Source organism: Lagopus muta, chromosome 4 (assembly GCF_023343835.1).
Source record: "Lagopus muta isolate bLagMut1 chromosome 4, bLagMut1 primary, whole genome shotgun sequence".
NCBI classification, from domain to species: Eukaryota; Metazoa; Chordata; class Aves; order Galliformes; family Phasianidae; genus Lagopus; species Lagopus muta.
Window position 1 is genome coordinate 44,665,127 of NC_064436.1, and position 20,703 is coordinate 44,685,829.

At 35.0% G+C, this 20,703-nt stretch overlaps 1 protein-coding gene across 2 annotated transcripts in view; it reads left to right on the forward strand.

Annotated features, from left to right (window-relative positions):
* Positions 1-20,703, forward strand: part of DLC1 (DLC1 Rho GTPase activating protein) — a 310,261-nt gene that overhangs the window by 45,604 nt on the left and 243,954 nt on the right. Inside the window, exon 1 of one of the 2 annotated variants that reach the window (XM_048941134.1) lies at positions 6,357-6,561. The exons of the other annotated variant lie outside the window; for it this stretch is intronic. The gene's annotated coding sequence lies outside the window, so the exon portion shown is untranslated. Of the gene's footprint in view, positions 1-6,356; positions 6,562-20,703 lie in introns of those variants that run through there. 2 annotated transcript variants of the gene reach the window in all.

Sequence of the window (20,703 nt, forward strand, 5' to 3'; positions counted from 1 at the left end):
ATCAATGCGCACTTTGTGGGGTAAGTATTTGCAGCCAACTGTTTCAGTCAGCTTCTTGAAAAAATCCTTCACAGAATAGACAAGCACAGAAGTAAGAATCAGTCTCTTAAACTACAGCCTGAACAAATACTCTTAGTCTGTAAAGAGTGCCCTAAAGTGTGTAAAGACCGCCTTAAAGAAAAGAAATAAATCTTCAGTAAGCTGGTTTATGATCTTCTTAATGAAGAGAAAGACAGAATTTGTGAAGTAAAGTGTCCTGCCTTTCTCTTGATTAATCAAGACACATCCAGAATATAAAGTTTGAAAGTGCTTTGCACTCTCAGAGGAGAGAAGTTAAAACTCAATTTCCAAGTGCTCTACCTAGATTACCTGGGCTCAGTTTCAAGTTGTGGGAATTCATCCCAGCCACAGCCTGGTTCCATTGTAGACCTCTATGCTGGAGCCTCATTTGATTCTCTTTTCCTAGAGACCCTAGTCTGCCAAGAAATCACAACATGACTGGAAGGTGTGTTTGGATACCTAAAGGAACATGTCAGCTTAGAACTGCTATTGTACTAGATTTTATAAACATACAAGTTTTAAAGTAATTAATCATGACACCATGACCGGTACTTAGCTTCTCTGACCAAAGCTATAGAAAAGTGAGATTTTTCAGTCCTTTAGGAGCAAGAGTTATTTACATGTGTTTCACTCAAAAGAGAAGTTAAACTTGATATTACAAAGCACAATTTTGATTTATAGGGTGACAAGGTTTTGTCAAAAACAGTTGCATCATATTACCAGGAACAGTGAAATCACTTAGAGGAATTATGGAACAGTACACTGTCTTTCTAGCAACTGTGTATTTTGGCTTCATATCTCTGATACAATCCATCACTGAGGAAGTTTTAGTGAGTATGAAAACAAATGTTATGAATCTACTGAAATAAAGTAGCATAGTTACTCTTACCAAGATACAAAAACAAAGAACTTTGCAGGTTTCTTTAAGCTATTACAGAAATCATAGTTCAGAATTAAAAGGATAGTGAAAATCGAAAAGCTCCTGTTGGAGAAAAACCTAGATTTGAACATACTAATTGCCCCTCCTCCTGTTTGGTTCAAATCTAACAAGCTTCCAGCTGCTAGTACAGATCTTCTGAACAGATGAGCATGTTGCTCTGTGTCCTGCCCTAGAGCAGATGGTGCATTGCTGCATATAACTGAGGAAGTACATTGAGATTATTACTGAGACATCTTCCAAAAAGCTTCACTGGCATTGCACAGCCTCACAGTGGGCAGAAAGTAGGCCAGCTGTCTTGTCAGTGGGTGGGTTCTGTAGCAAGGCCATTCCACAGAAACCAAACTGATCTGGGTCACCTGTGTGTCACAGGTGAGCTGGGCCAGGAAGGAGGACAAGGACATAGGCTGGCACAGCATGCTCTAGCTCTCTTCTCTTTCTCTCTTTTTCTCCTCTCCCTTCATCATGTTCACTTCAGAAATAGTAGTCTTGTGACCAAGGTAAGCATTCATGACCTATCTTCAGCCTTTGCAGCAGGCTGGTAGGATTTTTTTTCCTGGATACTGTAATGCTATCTCAGCTCCTTTCAGCAGCTTTCCTTTATAGTGTTTTGTCATATCTCCTGAGGTAGGTTTTTATCTGCTATGCAAAGGTGATATACGTTAACTACATCTCCCCAGTGCAATATTACATAATAGGGTTGTGTTATGCAGCCAAGTAATTCTTAAAAAAAAAAAAAAAAAAAAAAAAAAAAAAAAAAAAGAAAAAGCAGTAAAGGGTAGTAGAAATGTTAATAGTTTCATTATAAGGTTTTACAGTTTCTTTTTCCCCTCTTTTTTATGGGTTACTGATACAACTTTGGTTTAGAGAAAGATGTCATCTTATCAGTGAGTTAACAACTGTAATAAAAATTAAGCAAATATCCTCTTTTGGTGCCCAGATGTCCAGATTTTTTGCTTCCTGGTTCGGTTTCTTTGTTTAATTTTCTTTGCATGGTTTTGTTTTGTTAAATACACTTTTTTCAATGAAGTTCTTTGATTTTTCCATGCTGAAGGCATTTCAACACTGCATTTTGGAGCAAAAATTCCCACACTAAGTTCAGACAATCTAGCAGCTGCAACACAATAATTCCTAAGACAGTCTAGTTTTCAGGCTATTATTTAAATAATCCAGTATTCTGATTTTATTTAAAACTCTGTAGCAGAGATATGCTTTTTGTGTTGTGATGATAGTCACACTCAGGTACATAGTATTGCTTACTATGGATTAAAAAGCAGCTGGCAGTCTTCTAACTCTAAATCTATAAAATTCTCACTTTATGAGATCTTTTTTTTGCATTTGAGAAAAGATCTGAAATTATCATAAACCTCTTCTTCCAGCATGAGTTTGTGGCTTTTTTCTGCTTACCTATTATGTGCACAGTAAGTTATCTTGTAGTCAGTCAGATATCCTCTCTGTGAAATTAGGATATTTTTAGTAGAAGTAGGCAGCAAGTAATTGATTGTATTCAGCTCTGCAGTCTTTGATTAAAGACAATGTGCTTAGGGGAGAAAGTCAACAATCGTTCCTAAACATATACAAGCATTTTATAGTGGTAATTAATTTACCTATACAACTCAGTGTACTCTTAAAAAGCTTATTGCCAGAGCATGAATGCCTCATCAGTCTTAAATATAACAGCCTGAAAGAACAAGTGAAATCAGTAGAATAACAAACAGTACTGCAGAAACTGCAGGCATTTTCAGGAAAAAAAATAAAAATAAAAAGGATTTTCAACTACAGAGTGAAATTATAAAGTATTTGACAAATAAAGACAATGGAAGGAAGATCAACACATCATGCCACAAAAATGAAGTAGATCATTGTTTTCATTGCCATGTTAAAGAAATGAAGAAGCAGAGAAGCCTTGAGCTGTAATTACTGAAGCTATTTTGTATGGGAGCTTGAAGAATGCAGTAGAATGCAGTACTTAGAGACCCCATTTTTGTAAATGTCATGTTCCCCATCAGTTTATCTGTTCACTATAAACAAGTATGAGTGTCAGGATGCAAGCCAAAGAAGACAACTAATGGAAAACAAACATCCAGAGAAAGGCAGTAAAGATGGATAAGCAGCTTTTAAAGAATCGATGCAATGATGGCTGTGCCATTGGTTTGGAAAGGTAGATGAGACTTTACTCTCTCCATGCTTGCATGCTTCATCTTTCCTAAAGGTTAATCCTACATACTGAAGGGTATGTAAACTTAAAGCAAACTAGTCTCAGAAAAGAGGGAACAAAGCCTGTGCAGAAAGGACAATCTTGAGTAGAAATAAATTATTACCTGTTTAAGAGAGTTTTCAATGATTTTACTCACCATCCTGATCCCAGACTTCCTAATATGGATGGCAGATAGGTATTAAATATCCACTCAGAATGGATTCAAAAACAAACAAAACAAAAAACAAAAAAACCCTACATTGATAACACACATTCAAGCTGTCAAACAGCAGAAGAGACAATGAAAACAAAGTGAAAAATACAAAATTAATGTTTTATTAACTACTTTTAGTTAACTACCTCTATCTTCTCAGTTTCAACAATCCCTTTGATATTCACTATTAGTCAAATGTAAGAGTAATGCTTCTGACATTAGTAGGTAACTGTATAGAATTTTCTCAAATAATCAGGAACATATAGAGACAACCTATTATGTAGCATACCTTAAATGTCAATCATGTACCTGGCCATTTTTATGTTTTAAGGTTGTATGAAATGGTATGATATTACTATGCATTTTTAAGACTCATAAGAAAATAAAAATTAATTTAGAAGACACTCCCACAGTTATTGGAGATTAAAATAAATAAATAAATAAAAGCCTTATCAGGTATAAGGCTTTTGGAAAATGAATTTCAGGATATTTTCTGCTTTTTTTTTTCATCATGAAAAAATACTTCAATTATTTTAGTTTGCAGTGCTGTATATACTCATGTATGCTCTTAGTTTTTTCTTTCTCTTGATATCATATTTGTTAGTACGTATAACATCTGTAAAATCTGATAAATTTCCAGGGAAGTTCTTAGAATTCCCAGAGGAGAAAAAGGAAAAGGGATTTTTTTTTCTTTTCCAGCAAAACGTAAAACTGCTGGTGCAGACAAATCCCTGAGTTTATTCCCACAGTCTTCTGAAGAACAGCCAGTCCCAACATGAATCCCATCACCTAATGCAAATGTGGTGTAATTCCAGGTTGAGTTCAGAGTTTTTGAAACAAGCATAAATTCAGGATTTCTGAATGTGAAGTTTTTATGTTCAATAGACTTTTCTATTATCATGAAAGATAATAAATTGTTGAGGTCTTTATTCCTTTGTGTCATCAATGTTTAAATACAGACCTAATGGTCCTTGTCATTGCAGGCAACATTTGCTGTAACAGTATGCCAGAAAGTACTAAATGTGCTTGACAAGAACAGGGGAAAGTCTCCCTTGTGTGCAAATTCATGTCTATGTAAAGCTGCAGAGCTAGCCCAGTTGGTGAAACTCAGAATAGTAGTAACACTGTAGATGTATTACATTAATATAAAAAAAGGGAAGCAGAGATGTGAATGTTTCTTTGAAGAGAATTGAAACTAAGGCTTGTACAAGGCAGATCAGATTTTGTTAGGGGCTAGGGGGTGAAATGCAAGTCTTATTTGTTATATTCCAGGCAGGCTGGAGGATGATGATGAATACAGGAGAAATTAAATGTCCTCAGTTATTTCAGTGGGCCTACAGGCACAGAATAAGAGCTTTTGTTTTATTTGTTCTATTGAATCTAGGTTGTAAGTAAATCATAGTATTGAAGTTAATCATTAATCATGAATGAGATTGTTAGCCAAAGCATAAAAAAAAAGTAATGAAATAATTAAATACCAGGACATAACTTAACTTGGCCTTATACCATCTCTTAACTATTGCATTAATAACAGAGTTGAGCAATGAATAGAGGAGATATACAAAAGAATGTAGTAGAAAAGATCAGCCATCCTAATTTTTATATCAGGAAAGATGCAAATACAGCTCGTACTAAATTGCCAGTGAGAAAATCAAACACTGAACAGATGTTTTCTTTTCTTTTTGAGATAACAGATTGTTGCACTGCCTCCTATGCTATTAACCCTAACCAGGTCAGGACCAAATAACTGCATGTACACACCAATATGGTGAACAGCAAAATAGTGTTTATTAGATGTGAACTCTAGTTTATATACCTCATGTGCCCCGTCTACGCCCCTAAAGCATATGCCACACATCAATCATAGAGCTGAGAGGGCCTGTCGTGTCACATCCCGTGGAGGGGTCCCACAATTCCCCACAGCAATAGATTTTTGATCTAATGGCAGAAAAAGAGAGCAGCGTGTAAACCATAGAGAAAAAAATAGCATGATTTAGATCACATTTATAACAGGGCAAAGCAGTAATATCTCTAATGAAATCTTCAAAATTAAGCAATATAAAACAAGTGATAAGGCAGTTGTTATCCATTAGCCAAAGCAAAGGAATACAAGTGGTAACACAGTAACCTATTTTATGAAAATAACACATAATTAGCAAATTAATAGCATCATTAACATGGGGCCTTATTCTGTGGGATAATTTATATAATCTGGATTATTTTACAGAGAAATTATTTGCGTAGTTTCATAAATATAGACATATATATTTTTCTTTCCTGCTCAGGATTTTAAACTATGCTTGGATTTCTGGAGCACATTGATATAGGTTACAACAAGTCTTTCTTTTTTTCAGCAGTTACTATCACAACATTAGAAGCTTTTTTTTTACTCCTTATGTTCAGCAAAATATATTATACTTAGTACTTTCTATTTCACATTTTTGTAATTATACTGTGAATTTTTTGCAAATACATAGATCCTTTTTTTAATCCATGCTGAAAGCAACAGAAGATGTTTTGCTGCATAGCTTTAGAGAGGATGATGTAAACATTCCTTGACTTGGAAAAGTTAACCAGACACCCAAAGCAAGTAAGTAATTAATGAGCCCCAATTACCGTTAGGCCTCAGCTGTGAGTGGTTTTGGGCTTTGGGTGAAAGCAAAATCTGGAGTCCCCCTAGAAGGCCCGAATGACAAGAAAAGAAGGGAGAGTTGCTGGTTGGTTGTTTTATCATTGTTAGTAGTGCTGTAGAAAGTTGTAGGAATGTTAGTTATGTTTGTGCTAGTGATAAGGTCATATTAGAGCATTACTGAGCAGGAAGATATCTTGGATGCACCTCGGAAAAACTGTAAAACTCATGGGAGGATGCATTTTTTTTGTGAAGTCTGAACCTAAGCCTGAATTTATGGTTTAGATACTAGGAAAAAATAAAGATTTTTCCTGAGAGGACTCTGAGGAGAGAGAAATGAAGTTGCTGAACTCTTTATCTGCGGTTGAACAGCTGGTACGAGGCATCAGAATTCCTGTATGTGGAAAGACTTCAGTGTCAAAAGTCAACTTGGCTCCACAGTTATTAGAAGAAAATAGCTGTTGGTGAGTGGCTGTTATGGGAAGTACTCTGTTTTGTGATGCGCAGCTCTCATGAGGCATAAGGTGAGTTTTCCTTGAGTGGATCTAGATATGCTTGCTATTAAAACTGCTGCAATTCTGCAATTCACGTCTTTTGTAATATTGCTGGAATTATGTTTGTTGTTCTTGAGGGTTGGATATGACAAAAGGTAGGTACTGGTATTTCTCTTAATGTTTTAGTTGCCAGTGGTGGTTTTAAAGATACTTGAATTTAAGAGGTTATTTCTTCCTGAAGGTGTGATTTTGAGAATATTTCTACTAACTGCTGATTGGTTGTCTGTGATCCATGGACTGGTGCTTTAGTGTTGACAGTTGTCCAAAATTGAAGCTAGTTTGTGTAAAGGAAGAAAACTTTAGTACAGCAGAAAAGTCATGGGAAATCTGTAAAGGTCTGAGAGGTCAAACTTAAGTCTGGTTGTTTTCAGCTGGCTTCCCACTGTGTAATCTGCTGTGAGAAATGTTCTAAGAAGGATGAAATTTGGGACAAAACTGAATACTACATATGTAGTATGCACAAGTCTTTCCAAGCATATGCAGTGCTTAGATCAGAATACAGATAAGAAAACAGATATATGTGAAACAGCTGGTCCATATGGTATGATTAACACTTAGTATCTGCTTTGCAAAAAATAATGAATGAGAAGGTCAGTGCAAAATGAGTGTCTTATTCTGTGCAGAGAAGTGAAGATGTGATATCTCAATAACAAAATATGTGAATTTCTTATGGTACGGATTTCAGATATAGATGAATTTGTACCTTTAGATACTGAAACTCTCAGCAGAAATATAAAAATATATAAAACAGTTCAGTTTTGTGAAGACCTGTTACCCTGGAGGCTTTAAGCTTGTTATTTTGAAAATTTTGTATGAAGAAGATAAAGGAAGTCTTCAATGTTCTTTCATATCTTGTGTGAAGAGACAGTTTGCATAATATATGCAAGAGTTTGACTATGTCTTGCTCAATTTAGATCATAACTTACTAGAATTGCTGGAATCCTTTTAATGTTTTCAGAATTACTGTGCACACCAGTATCTATTTAACCGCTATTTTGAACATACCATTGCTAACACAGCCATCTGATGTTTTTTATTCAAGATGCTAAACTGAATGCCAAAGGACTTACTTACAATGTATATTCATTGTGTAAAAGACAAATAATTCTAGAATTTCAATATTCTTTTTCCTAAATTCCCTTTAACAAGTTGTGCTTCTTTCTCAGTATCACTGCTCCTGAGTGACTGTTGTCCATTCTGCTTGTGGTATCTGGCTTGGCAGCTCCCTGGCAAGGCACCATTATATAACAATAAGGATTTAGCATCAGAAGGGAGGAAAAACACAACAAAACCAAAGCGAACCCTATTTGGATCAACTGAGTTTTTCTTCTGTGTTTCTTGAGCTACAGAAACCTGACAGAAGTAAAGTGAAATAAGGTTTATTTTCTTTGTGTCTCCTCTAATTACTTTGACACAATAATTAGGAAATTAAATGAAGCTTGACACTGACAGTCTTGCTTGTCCTAGGAGCCCTTATTACATGGTAGTGAGCTGCACTAACTAGCATTTGCAAGGAGAACTAAGGATGCAAGACATTTAAGTATCGGTGCAATATGTGATCACCTAGTCTGTAGGAGAAAATACCACTGTAGAGAAGAAATGATTCTACGGACAGTATAGCTGATTGGAACCTGGGAATATTTTATTTGTTTCGTGCTGTGTTTGAATTCTCTAAGGGTACTAGATTGATAAATACTGAAAGCATAGCATTCCATCATGCAAAATGACATAAGTTTCTAGAGTGAAGTCAAAGACTGTGTCTGATAATATCACATTCTCATTAATATATTTCAACTTTCTTTAACTTTCATTTGTTTCCCTTGACCCATTTGGTGCTCAGAAGGGCATGAGTGAAGTACTCATTTTAGATCAGTTCATTGTACTTTTCCCTAATGCCTTGTGTACGTGCCTTCTAGAAAGCTCAGATTAAACTTCATAGCTTACATCCAGTAAAAAATGGTAGTACCATGGAGAGAAGAGCTGGTCCTTCACTAGCAAATGTTTTTTTTTTTCTCAACATTGTCAGAATCCAGCTGCATATATTGCCTAAGACCTGTGGACTTAATGAATAAGCACCTTTCCTTCCCCTATCCCGCATGTGTTACCATTCACTAGACACTGAATGATGCTGCAATTGTAGGAAGTATGAGATATCTTTCATCTGTCTTGGAAGTCAGTAACAACACACTTGGGTATTATGATGTTCTAGGAGGTTTCAAGCTATCAATATGGCATTTGTCATGTAGTCAAAGTATCTGACAGAAGACTAGAAGCTGTTAACTCTGGAGTATTTTCTTGAAAGAAACCAGAATAAAAATAATAAACCTGTATCTCATTTCACAGATAACTGCCTAAAGAATAGGGCAGTCTTCGTAAGGTAGTTCAGCTTGTGTGTTTTATGACTAAGCTTAGAGCAGTGCTAAAACACTGTTCACAGACTTTTGAGCTTTATTAATAATGGTTTCATTTGAAGACTTTTCTCCAGATCTAAAAGGGAGAGACGCTTAACCACACTTAAAATCTGTAGAACTTCAACTCTTCAACTCACTGCTACTGCCCTAAGAGTGGAAGCATGTGTGTGTGTGTGTGTGTGTGTGTGTGTACGCACACGTGCATATGTATATATATAAACACAAAAATAGCTTTTCCGTGACTTCAAAGATGTTATTATCTTTTCATATGAGAAAGCCCTATAAGTGCTTCAAGTCCTGGCTGGATTTTCTGGTTTTGTCTTTTTAAAGTTGCTGCTTAAGCCTTAAGTTACTGATCTTAACTGCAGTGTGTTTTAAATTCTTTTAACCTCACTTAAGAATACTTTAAATGAGAAGCTGAATATTCAAGCACAAGTGAGACCAAGAGTAGTGTTTATACTTTAGTTATACTGCTTTAAATGTCCATAGTTATTAATATTTAAGAACTGGAATTTCTAAAGGGGTGTGTTGCAGATGATCCTCATACCCTCAGAAGTGTATTGTAGGAATCCTGTCACTTGATGTCACTGTTCTACTTTTCTTATGGTATTACTGTTAACGTAAATGTTGATTTGCCTCCTGAAGTACATCCCTGCCACTTACAGTCTGAGTTATTCTCAAGAGGTGTGCAACAATAAGGATGGCAGAAACAGATAAATCTGTAGGGAAAGAAGGAGCACTTCTTTCCTCTCATTTTCCTGTCCATCTGGAGTGTCAGAAGCACAATTGTCTATGCTCCTATGCAGAGCAATAGTATAGACAGTTTGTGTCTGTTTAGTTATCTCTGATCTAGAGAGAATAACTGTGTAGAGAAACTGCTTGTATGGGGGAACTTAATATCTCCCATCTTTTTTTTTTTTTTTTTTTTTTTAAACTTTCATACTTTAGTGCTATTAATACAATAAAAACCCTGAGCCTTAATTAAATAATCAAAACCTAGAACTTCATAACTATTTATATTAGTATTATATTTATAGCTGCTATGATGTCTTTACTCTGAGAACCTCTAAATCATGTTAACTGCTATACTCTTGTCAGCCAAGAAATAATCTTGGTGGAACTGAATGTATGTTATATTGGTTGATCAGATTGTTTGATTTGATTTTTTTCAACCTAAATGGAGTTACTTTACTTAGGAGACTTTTTAGCAGAATACTCTTTTGTGAGGAAAGTAGGTTTGAAAGCCATTCAGCAGCGACTCCCTGCTACAAGTTCCACATGCAGGAGCATCTTGAAAGTAGCTGTTTCTTCAGAACAAGGACAAGTCATAGGTTAGCACCTGTATCTGATACTAAAACAAACTTAGAAAACAAATCCTTTTCTAATCTCTTGGAATTACATACATGCATCTAATTTATCAACTATTTTGTCCTAGGTATGTGATCAAATTGACCACTTGTAATATTTCCTGAGGTAACATTTTGTAGTAATTATAAATACAAACTCTTATTTGTATAGGACTATATTCATGGTGGATAATATGAAAAATGCATAAAACGTGAAGAATCACTGTTATAGAGAAATAAATATATTATTGCTGTCAACTTCGGTTTGGTCGTATGTTACAGAACTATATTAATGCAACTTAGTAAGCATCTACCCACTGAACATCCATCACTCTGGATGTTTGTAGACTATCCAGTCTTCAAAATGTGACACATTAGCTTCATGTACTGTTTTTGTATTTCAAAGCAGGAGATTTGAAGTTACGTTCTCAATGCAACAATCTGAGCACTTTGAACTGAAAGGCATCCTGCTGTGAATTCACGTCTGTATCATGCAGAATTGTTTTCTGTGATACTACTGCACAATGAAAACTGAGCCTTTGGACTTTTGATAACTTCGAAAACCTGTGTTTTTTTAGCCACAGAAAGATTATGAAGTTTGTAGTTCATTTCTGATATTGTTAGTATGAAATAACAACAGTGGTGGTTGATTTACAGATGTCTTCTGGTACAGAATAGTTTTTCTGCACAAATACCTTTATTTTAACTGGAGTTTGATAAAGACCTATACAAACATCATTTTAATTCTGTTCAACTTGACTCCCAAAGCTGTGAATGCTTTCGTGTGGGACTATTCACGCTTTGAGAAAGCTTTGTGCTAGAATTCTTTGAGTATAAATACCTGCAGTTCTGACTTTTCTTAAAATCCTTCTGGGACTGAATTAAAAACAAACAAACAAACAAACAAACAAAACACTTTAAATGGGTAGTACTGGAAGAAACAGTTGTAAGTGCTGTTCCATTTAGGATAGAGGCCTCAACTCTGGGGAAGTTTTGTGCTTACCTTGCAACTTTACCTTTTAAATTCTGCTCATACAGCTTATTTCTTTTCTCCTGAGAAATCAGATTCCAGTGTAATAGTTAAAGAATATATACATATATATATATATAGGTTTTTTCCTAATCCTGTACCCAAACAGTAGGAATGCCTGAGGACGCCACTGCTCAGTAGGAATCTGCTCTCTCTTAAGAGCTGTGAGACTAGAAATAGTTAGAGGATGATAATCTTTTGACTCTAGTAGATGAGAACAATATGAGAACAGTTACTTATTTCCTGAATAACTTTCTGAAAAAGAATTAAAAGATCAAGAAAGGAAATTCAATAGAAACAAATTTTCCAGTCATCTTCTTATCTATCTAGGGGCCTTTTGATCCTTCTAGGAGAGGGGGAGAAATGCAGTTTTGATCTGGTGTAATATGTTTAGAATCACAAAACTATCTTGTCATAATAGCCAACTTGATTTTCCATGGAGGAGCTAATTTGCACCTGCTGCTCTTGCCAGGGATATTTCTCGCTTTCGTATTGTGGGATGGTAAAAAATATAAGATTATAGTCTTGTATCATGCAAGCATTGGGGCTATAAAAACTCTAAGTAGTGTTTATGAGCAATTCTGAATGCTATTTAAAAATGCCACTTTTAAAAAATGTACTTAGATCAACAACAAAACTCTGGATTAAAGTAAGAAACAAATATGATTTTGTTACACAGTTTGGCAACTGAAACAAAATGTTATAGTCAGTTCTACCTTACATGCCCCAAGTCATGTGTTGTTTGTGACTCATTTCATTTCTACAACTGGCTCTATTGTTCTTCAGAACACAACAATATGAAGTTGTGCCAATTGAAATGCAAGAAACAAGCATTGCATTGTTAGGAGAAAAAAAACATCTTTTTAGAAGACACTCATGACTTCATCTTTAGAGAGATAAGATGGAATTGTTCTTCCAAGAGTAGTTTCTCTTGTTTCTGATGAGGATGGAAAGTTCGAATTTATGTTTTAACTTTGCTATTAACTATTCCCATTTTAACTTCATCCCTATGTATAAGTGCAGATATAACAGCTCTTAATGGAAGGGAGGTGGGTCACACTATGTTTTTACGGTCAGCAGCTTCTTTATTTCTCTGATAGCACTACTGATGGAGTAAAACACTAAAATGATGGTATGAAAGAGGACTGTCTTGTGTACTTATGTTACTTCAGTCTCGTGCTGCAGAGGAAGAATCTCATCTCTAGGCATTTTAGACTTTTGATCACGAGCAATCTTTCAGGGGTGGATGCTGAGGTGAGCTTAGCTCAAATATTCCCTTATAATTTATCAAATATGTATATCTCTAAATATTTACCTGAATGACAATTCAGGTGACAATTTTAAATAGTAATTGCTTAATTGTTCTGGTAATTATTACTTGCATAATTGCTGTGTTTAATTTGACGTGGCTGACAAAGGATGGTTAAGCTGGTTTTCAAGTAACAAAGCTGTCTGCCCATTATCAAAAGATTAACAGAATATGAGTGGGTCCAATACTGTAAATACTAATATAAGAAAGATGGTTAGCTGCCGTGGTTGGTATTTTTTCTTTTCAGTGATTTGCAGTAGCTGTAAATAAATGCTTTAAGAAGGGAAGCTGTGAAAATGACCAGTCTGACTGGAAGCAAGGCTACTCATAGAAGGACTGGAGACCTGTTTCTGGGACCCGGAATGTTAGATACTGTCTACTTCTTGTATATTAATTCTTGCATCTGTCAGGAAATGTTCTTTGTGTTGTGAAACAAAGAACAGTGGTTGAAGTGTTCACTAAACACCTGGTATTGGTTTTCTCACTATTCACAGGCCTGGAGGATTTAGGCTGTTGTGTGGGAATGCAGAATGTTGTGTGTTGTGCAGACAAGGTGCCACAGCAGGCTGGGCATCAAGAAAATATCTTTGTGGCATGTTTTTTCTTATTTTACTATTGTAGGAGAATATTTTAATGTCTGTGCATAATTTTTAAGTCTTTTACAGGTTGCTGGAGCCTGTCTCAGTGTTGTGATGCTTATTATTATCTGTATAGATGGCTCCAGTTTCCTTGAGTGGCTTTTCAATGTGTTTAATACGCATGGTTAATGTTTTTAGTGCCTTCTCATAACATGCTGTATATGCATCTTAAAATATCAGTTGGACAGCCTGTGTGTCAGTGTTTATAGACTCAAAAGACCATATACTTCTGATCTTTAGTTCTGATCTTGGGACATATAATGCCATTACACAGCAAGATATTTTCTAAGAAAAAAAAAAAAAAGGTAGTGTATAACAACTTGGGATGAAAACTGAAAATACCTAGAAGCATTTTCACAAGGCGCGCATGAAACAGAACAAATCTTTCAACTTCAACATATTTATACTATTAGAAACCTTATTACACTGCAGTAACTTCATTCCCTCAGAATTCTCTAACAGAGACATAACTGTGTGGTGATATTTTCTGTTACTTGAAAACAGAGTTGTGGAAAAACTACTGAAATCTAGATATAATATGTACATGTGAATACCATCTGGTAGAATCAAATCCCCTGGGAAAAGGAAGCTCTCTGTAGAGCTATGTGAAAATAGATTTGGAATAAATAGCAGGACAAGTAACAATGCGGTTGAATGGACAAAGTCCAGATGTGCATTTGCAACACATATCTCTTAGTAAATCATAATTAGAATATGTAGGCCAAATAAATGCTGAGTCGAGCTTATTACAATTCTTGTCACTAAATAAAAATGTTTACTTTTCTTTCTATGCATCCACTTATGCTATTTATCCTGCTTCATCTATTGTCTTAGTCTTACAAGCTCTGAAGTTATGATGTTGCTTTACCATAGAGCTCACCTTTGACTCTGCAAAATTTCATTTCTGTGAGGTGCTTTTGCATATTCTGTCTTATGTGCCCTTTGCAGCCTTGGAATAGGAGCGGATATGTCAGGATCTTTCATATTTCTGCATGTGGAGGCACAAAGCCTATGTTCAGCCTCTCAGTATGATAAGAAATAATGAAAGACGTGATCTTGAATATCAGCCTCATGAGATACATATATCTTTTTTTGTTTCTTCTTAGTTTCAGAAAATAATAATAACATTGGGTTTTTTTGTTTGTTTGTTTTTTGTAATGGAGTTCAAAGACAGAACTAAAATTCATGAAGTTTCCATGCCTGCAAGCAAGTGGATGTGGAGGGGAGAACAGAGGAAAATAAATTTGTAATTCATGCATTGTTTTTAATGTAGTTCTTCTTGTTTGAGATGCAAGTTTTCATGGCAAAACTTCTCTTTTTTTGGGTATAACTTCCCTGCCTCCTCCCATTTCTCAGAAATACCAAGTTGATATTTTATTTTTTTGCATTTTTTTTATTTTATTTTAATAATAATGTATTTGTGTGATTGGACAAATAAGTATGAAATTTCTGACCTATTCCTTCCTCCCTCTTATCTCTCCCCAAAAGTTAAAGATAGAACTAACAGCTTGCCACGTATCTCCGCAATAGCAATATATTTTCTCTCTACTTACTGAGTTAATTTCCTTCTGGAATATTTGTTTATTTTAACTATAAAAGACAATGTGGTGAAAACCCGTTAACACTTCTGTCTTGACTGATGAATGTGTGTAGCATGAAGATCTCTTATGACTTTATCTCTAGTTTTATTATCTATGTAGAGAGTAACTTCTGTTCTAGGCTTTTGTTTTCTTCTCGTTTCAAAGTAGTTATGCCAACAGTATCCTTGATCTCCTATGTTATTTTGATGTCAGTGCCTTACAAGGAAAAATTTAATGTTGCAGTTTTGATTAAAAATACTTATGTTATTAATGTTGTTAGTTGCTGAACAAACTTGGTCATTCTTCAGTCCTCCCTTGGTGATAAGGAAGGGAAACATGATTCCATTTTTCTTGTTCTATGTAAATAACCATCTTGTTTAAGAAATCCAGGAAGTTCCTTCATAAAAGAGTAAGTTGTAAAGGGAAGCTTGAAGTCGAGGGAAATTGTGCACAAAAAATTTTTAAGCAGCAGTTTTTGAAAACAAGTGTAAAATCTTATTTTAAAAGGTGTCTTAGGTCTGTAAAATCTGAGGATTTTACTTCTGTGTTTGTTTTGAACCCATCTTTTTTTCCTAAGATGTTTACAAGGGGAAGAAAAGTTGAAATACTTCTGTGGTACTCTTGCATTTACTGCTTGTCTTGGCTTCTGGCATGTTGCAATCTCCTCAAGGCAAAAAGAGGAAGTTTGCAGGTAGAAGAGCCCTCCTGTGTGGCAAATGAAGGTCTCAGGTGGGTCACAGGATGACTATCTTTTTTGAGCTTAAAGATATTGACTAATTAACTTCTAATGCTTGAGGCTGTGGGACACAGTAGTCCCCCCCACCAGAGTGGTTGATAATCTTATTTTATTTCTTTTATGAAAAGTTAATCTGCAATACATTCAGAATACTTTCAGAGTACTTTTGAAAATACTTGACTATGAAGAAGATATCCTGGCCTTCTCTTGCTCTAGGTGAATAGATCAGGCTTCTTCCTCTCCCTTTAACTTTACCATTTAGATACTGCATCACTGAACACTTAAGTTCATGCTGCATTTCCCTATTGCTTTTTAGTCCAATTTTTGTGTTTTTTGTCTGAGATCAAGTTCACAGCATGTAGAAAAACAAACATAATCTGTCACAGCTTTGTCAGTCTGCAATGTCTTGAAGTATGATTTTTTTTAAATATAAATATATATATTTTTCTGATGATATGTTACTGTTACTTGGAAGAAAACAAAAAACACCAGAGAAGTATTACTTTACCAATTAGTTTACATGCATCATTTAACATATGTTCAGTGATTTTGATGTTCTGTGTTAACTTTGTATGGCTAAATTCAAGTGGATCTCCCAACTCTTGGAATAACCATGTGAAATATCCTTTTTTCTTTTTCCTCATGAGGAATGCACTCAACTTTCCAGCCAAGTCTCATATATTTCTATTTAATAGATGGAGAGGAGACAGCTAAAGACAAGTAATCTAGGCCATCATAATTACTCTTTTTTGTATGAATCTTTCAAAATATTTGTAAAACCTTGACTTGTAAACAAGACAAAAAGTGCATCCAAATACTTGTGAATTATTTTTGTTGTCTTTCTCATAAGTAAGGGAAAAAAAGTGGGGGTGAGAAATGAAAGAAGGACAAAATGGTTTCTAAACGTTGGTCTTTAGGCAGTTTCAGGCTACATTCATTTTCACAGAAAACATGAGAGGAAAAAAAAAAAAGAAAAAGAAAAAAGTCTGTCTCAAAGGTCACTAAAAAGACTGTAAATGGAAGTCGTGGGAAACAGGAAACTGAGGAAATGTTACAGTATTTTGATATCACTCTATGAATATCAAATTGAAAGTATTTATAATCCAGTTATCCATGAGAAATGCAATAAATATGCACTATCAAGTGTGAGGGACAATTTCCAGTGTCTTAGAAGTAAGAGAACAAAACTGTAGTCTGCAATCACTTCTACCACAGTAGCCACTTATGGGTTAAGTTTAATCTATGAGAAAATTATTCTGTTCACCTGTGCCCCAGGTGTTGGATTTTTGGGACAGATGGGGGAAAAAGGGGGAGCTTTTGTTTTGTGTGTGCGTGTTTCTATAAGAAAGCAGTGCAAAAAATAATGTAAGCAATGGAACCAGCAAATATTATTTTTTGCAGTATTTTTATCTACTGCATTATTTTCAACAATTTATCTATTAGATTTCTGCTCTGTGATGCTTAAGAAATAGTGGTGTTTTCTCTTAGATTTCATACTAGTAGAAAAGTAAGATGCTTTCCTTTGGGTTGGGAAGAAAAGATTATTTCTGTGGAAATTCACACTTGAAGAAAAGCTGTCCTCTTCATTTTCATGACTACTGAACCGTATTACACCTGTTAATTAAACATAAGGAATGCTGTTCTGAATTTCCTCTAACGCATTAGATTTTACTCTTCTATACAAAGAAATTTCAGTAAAGTGTATTGAGTGCCTTTCATATCAGTGCCTAGCCTTCTGAAGAGAATAGATGCAATTATTAATTTTATGTGCAGTACAGATAGAATGCCAGTACAATGCTTTTGATGATGGCAAAAGCTAATGCTGCTGTTCAAGTACAACACATGATGCACAGAGAGGAAGTACTGCCCACGCATGTAGGGCAAGAAGGTTCAAAGTTACTATTTAGTCAGTGAAAAATCCCAGAATATTCTCAAAAATATGAATGAGTACTTCATCTGCAAGCTGTAAACAAAATGATCATAGCAACAGGAATGCATTAAGAATTTTATTGGCATAAGCTGCAAAGTCTGAGGCTTAAAATTATGCGTGGTGTAGAAATGAGGGAAGTAGATTGTTTGAAGTAGTATACTAGTACAGTGATGCATCCCCCGAACAAAACTATAAGTATCTGACTAGAATATTAGGCTAATTATTATGTGCAGTCTTTTGTGCAAGTCATCTGTAAAGTACTGAAGACTTTGCCAACCTTTCCTGCAACAACTTTTCTCACTACAGTTTTTTATTTCTTAAATTCAAATGTTGTCAGAATATAGCTTTAGAGTTTATTTTTAATTTAGAAGAGATTACAAAGACTCAACCCTTCATGGAATAAGTGTGCACAGTGATACTGTTTCCCTGTATAAAATTGTTATCCAGTCTTCGATGTATTCCACGATAGTTGCAGTGAGCACCCCTGTCGTGCACTTTTTTTCATTTTCTTCCCTACGAATCTATAACCATTCTGCAATTAAAATATATTTTTTAAAGATACTTATACTATGGAACAGAATAGTATTACTTGAATATACTTTCTCAAAAAGGCTCTTATGTGTGATTCTGCAAACTCTTTAATTAGAAACACAAGGTGGTTGGACGGACAATCCATGTTTCTTATTTGAAAGCCCTTCATACAAGAAAATCTGAAGGGGGTTCCTCAGAAATATCAGTACTTTCTTCTCCAGAGAGGCAGAAGAACTGCCCTTACACAATCTATATACATATCACTAAAACAGAGTGGCAATGACAGCCAACATGGCATCAACATCCTACTGAAATAAAGTCTGTGGCAGTTCCTAGGATTCAAGTCTTCCACACTGTCTGATGTATTTCAGCTTGGAAAATAAAGAAAACTGTCAAACATTTTGCATGTTTTTATATACATGCATATGCAACTCCTGACTGAAAGGGAAAGAGAATAGTTAAATCCCACTGAATAAAGATTCTGCTCAAATTTGTTTGACAGAGTTAGTCTCTTTTTACATCTTGCAGATGGAATGCACTTTCCAATAAGTTCAGTATTTTTTGTCATTAACTGAAGTATTCATTGTTTTCATGCTGTTGCAGATATTGTTAAAAACTGGTTATGTTTCCGCAACACAATACCTGTAAATCAAGCCAACATTCACAGAAAAATATTCTACAAAATTTAATTTCCTCTATCAAAGAATACATTCCATTTACGAAGTGCTACAGCTTAGTGTGATTAAAGAACATCTACACAAGGAGACTTGTATCCATTACTCACTAGCTATCAAAGATCAAAAGTGTTACTGGAAGTTTGGCTATCCAACAGTAACAAAGGAACTGCATGCAATTTTCCTTAAAAAACAATACCTGTGCTTTCTGAGGTTACTTTTCTCCAGAGTAATCTATAAAGTGGATGAAAAACGGTTAGTAATTTAATACAAGCAAAGCACAAGCCAGAAGGTGAAATAGTATTTCAGCTGCATAGTAAATCAATAAAAGCAGGTCTTAAGTAAAATCAATCTGTTAAGTCAGAATAATTAAGTTCTCAGATCTACTGGGGTGCAATTACTGTGTATGAAGAGCAGAATCAAAGTGCTGATGGGAAGATTTTGTTCTCAGAGCTATGGGAAGTAGTCTTAAAGTTTCTACATATAATTGTGAAAAGAACAAGGTTAATTTAGGTAAACAGCTTACATATTTTGGCTGTTTTAAAGTAAGGGTAAAATTATAAACAAGTGTCATATTGCTTTTCAGATTTTTATCAGAAGGGTTGAACTTATACTTCTGTGAATATAATCAGTACTTCTGAACCACTCTTTTTCAGTTAGAAAAGTACTACAAATAAAATTATTTCTGATAGAACTATTTTTCATTTTTGTATGCTCTATATACAAATATCGAACTTGTAATGAAAGCTTTGTACAGACCAGCAGACCACTTCATTTAGCCAATGTAAAACCATTATTTATTATTGTTTTCCTTTTTCCCATTTTTTTTCTGTTCTGGCTTTTAACTACTTCAGTATGTTCTCATCCCTCTCTGCTAGTACTTCTGCCCTTTAAGTAACTGTACGCTCTTTCTACTTCTCTTAAAATAAAATTCTAACATTCTACTCTAAGTAAAGGTTGTTACCTGCTTGCTATTCAGGTTATGTTCGTGTTTGAACTTTCTAGTATGCTGTTTATTCTTTTGGTTTGTCTTTTAAGTACCTCAAATTCTTGTATTGTATCCTCGTTGAAACAGTTAGAAAAGAAGATGTAGTAAGCATGTAGACTACTTTGTGACTTGCTAATTAGGACACTAGCATACAGTTGGAAAATTAAATCGAAGGCAGGGGAGCTGATTTGTCTTCCACACCCTGAATCAATGTTGAACCAGAGGAATTCATAGAGAAAGGTGTGACTCTCAGTACCTGTAGTGAGGCAGCAAATAAGAAAAGTTGAGAGTCATTTCAATATTTTAGGGAAGGAACCATCTCTTTTCTTGGCTAGAAAGAGATAGCTAGGAACATTCTTAACCCTGTCTTCAACTGAACATCTGTGAAGTAAAGAAGCAGTGCTAGAGGCATATAGTTCTCTTTATACTATGTTGATTCCTTTAGAGGTTTTCCTGATTTAGACATTGGCAAAAATTGAGGGTGTCGATTGTTTTCAATTTGGGTTTCTTAAAATCCATCAAGTTCTATTTTTAACTTGGTTTTGTTGATTTTTTTTTTTTTTAGATCTAGACATAACCTGTGCTTTATTTTGCTTTTTATAATCTACTGGATATGAACTGGATGAGAAAAATTCTGGGTGATTTATCTTCACTAAAGTGGTTGGTTGAACAGTGGAACACTTATCCAGACTTTGTCACATTCAGCACTGTAACCTTGTCAGAAATGTCTCTTTCGGTAGCCATGTAAGTCTGCTATCATATGTTTGCCTGCTTTATGTGACCACGTGTACTCTCCAGTTTTATTTGCTCATAGATCTTAATAATCACTATAAGCATCACCATTCTCAATCACAGAGCTTGTAGGAAGCTAGTTTTGATGTTATTGAGTTAGTTAACATATTACAGGGTTCCTTCATTAGATCTGTGCTGCTTCTGCAC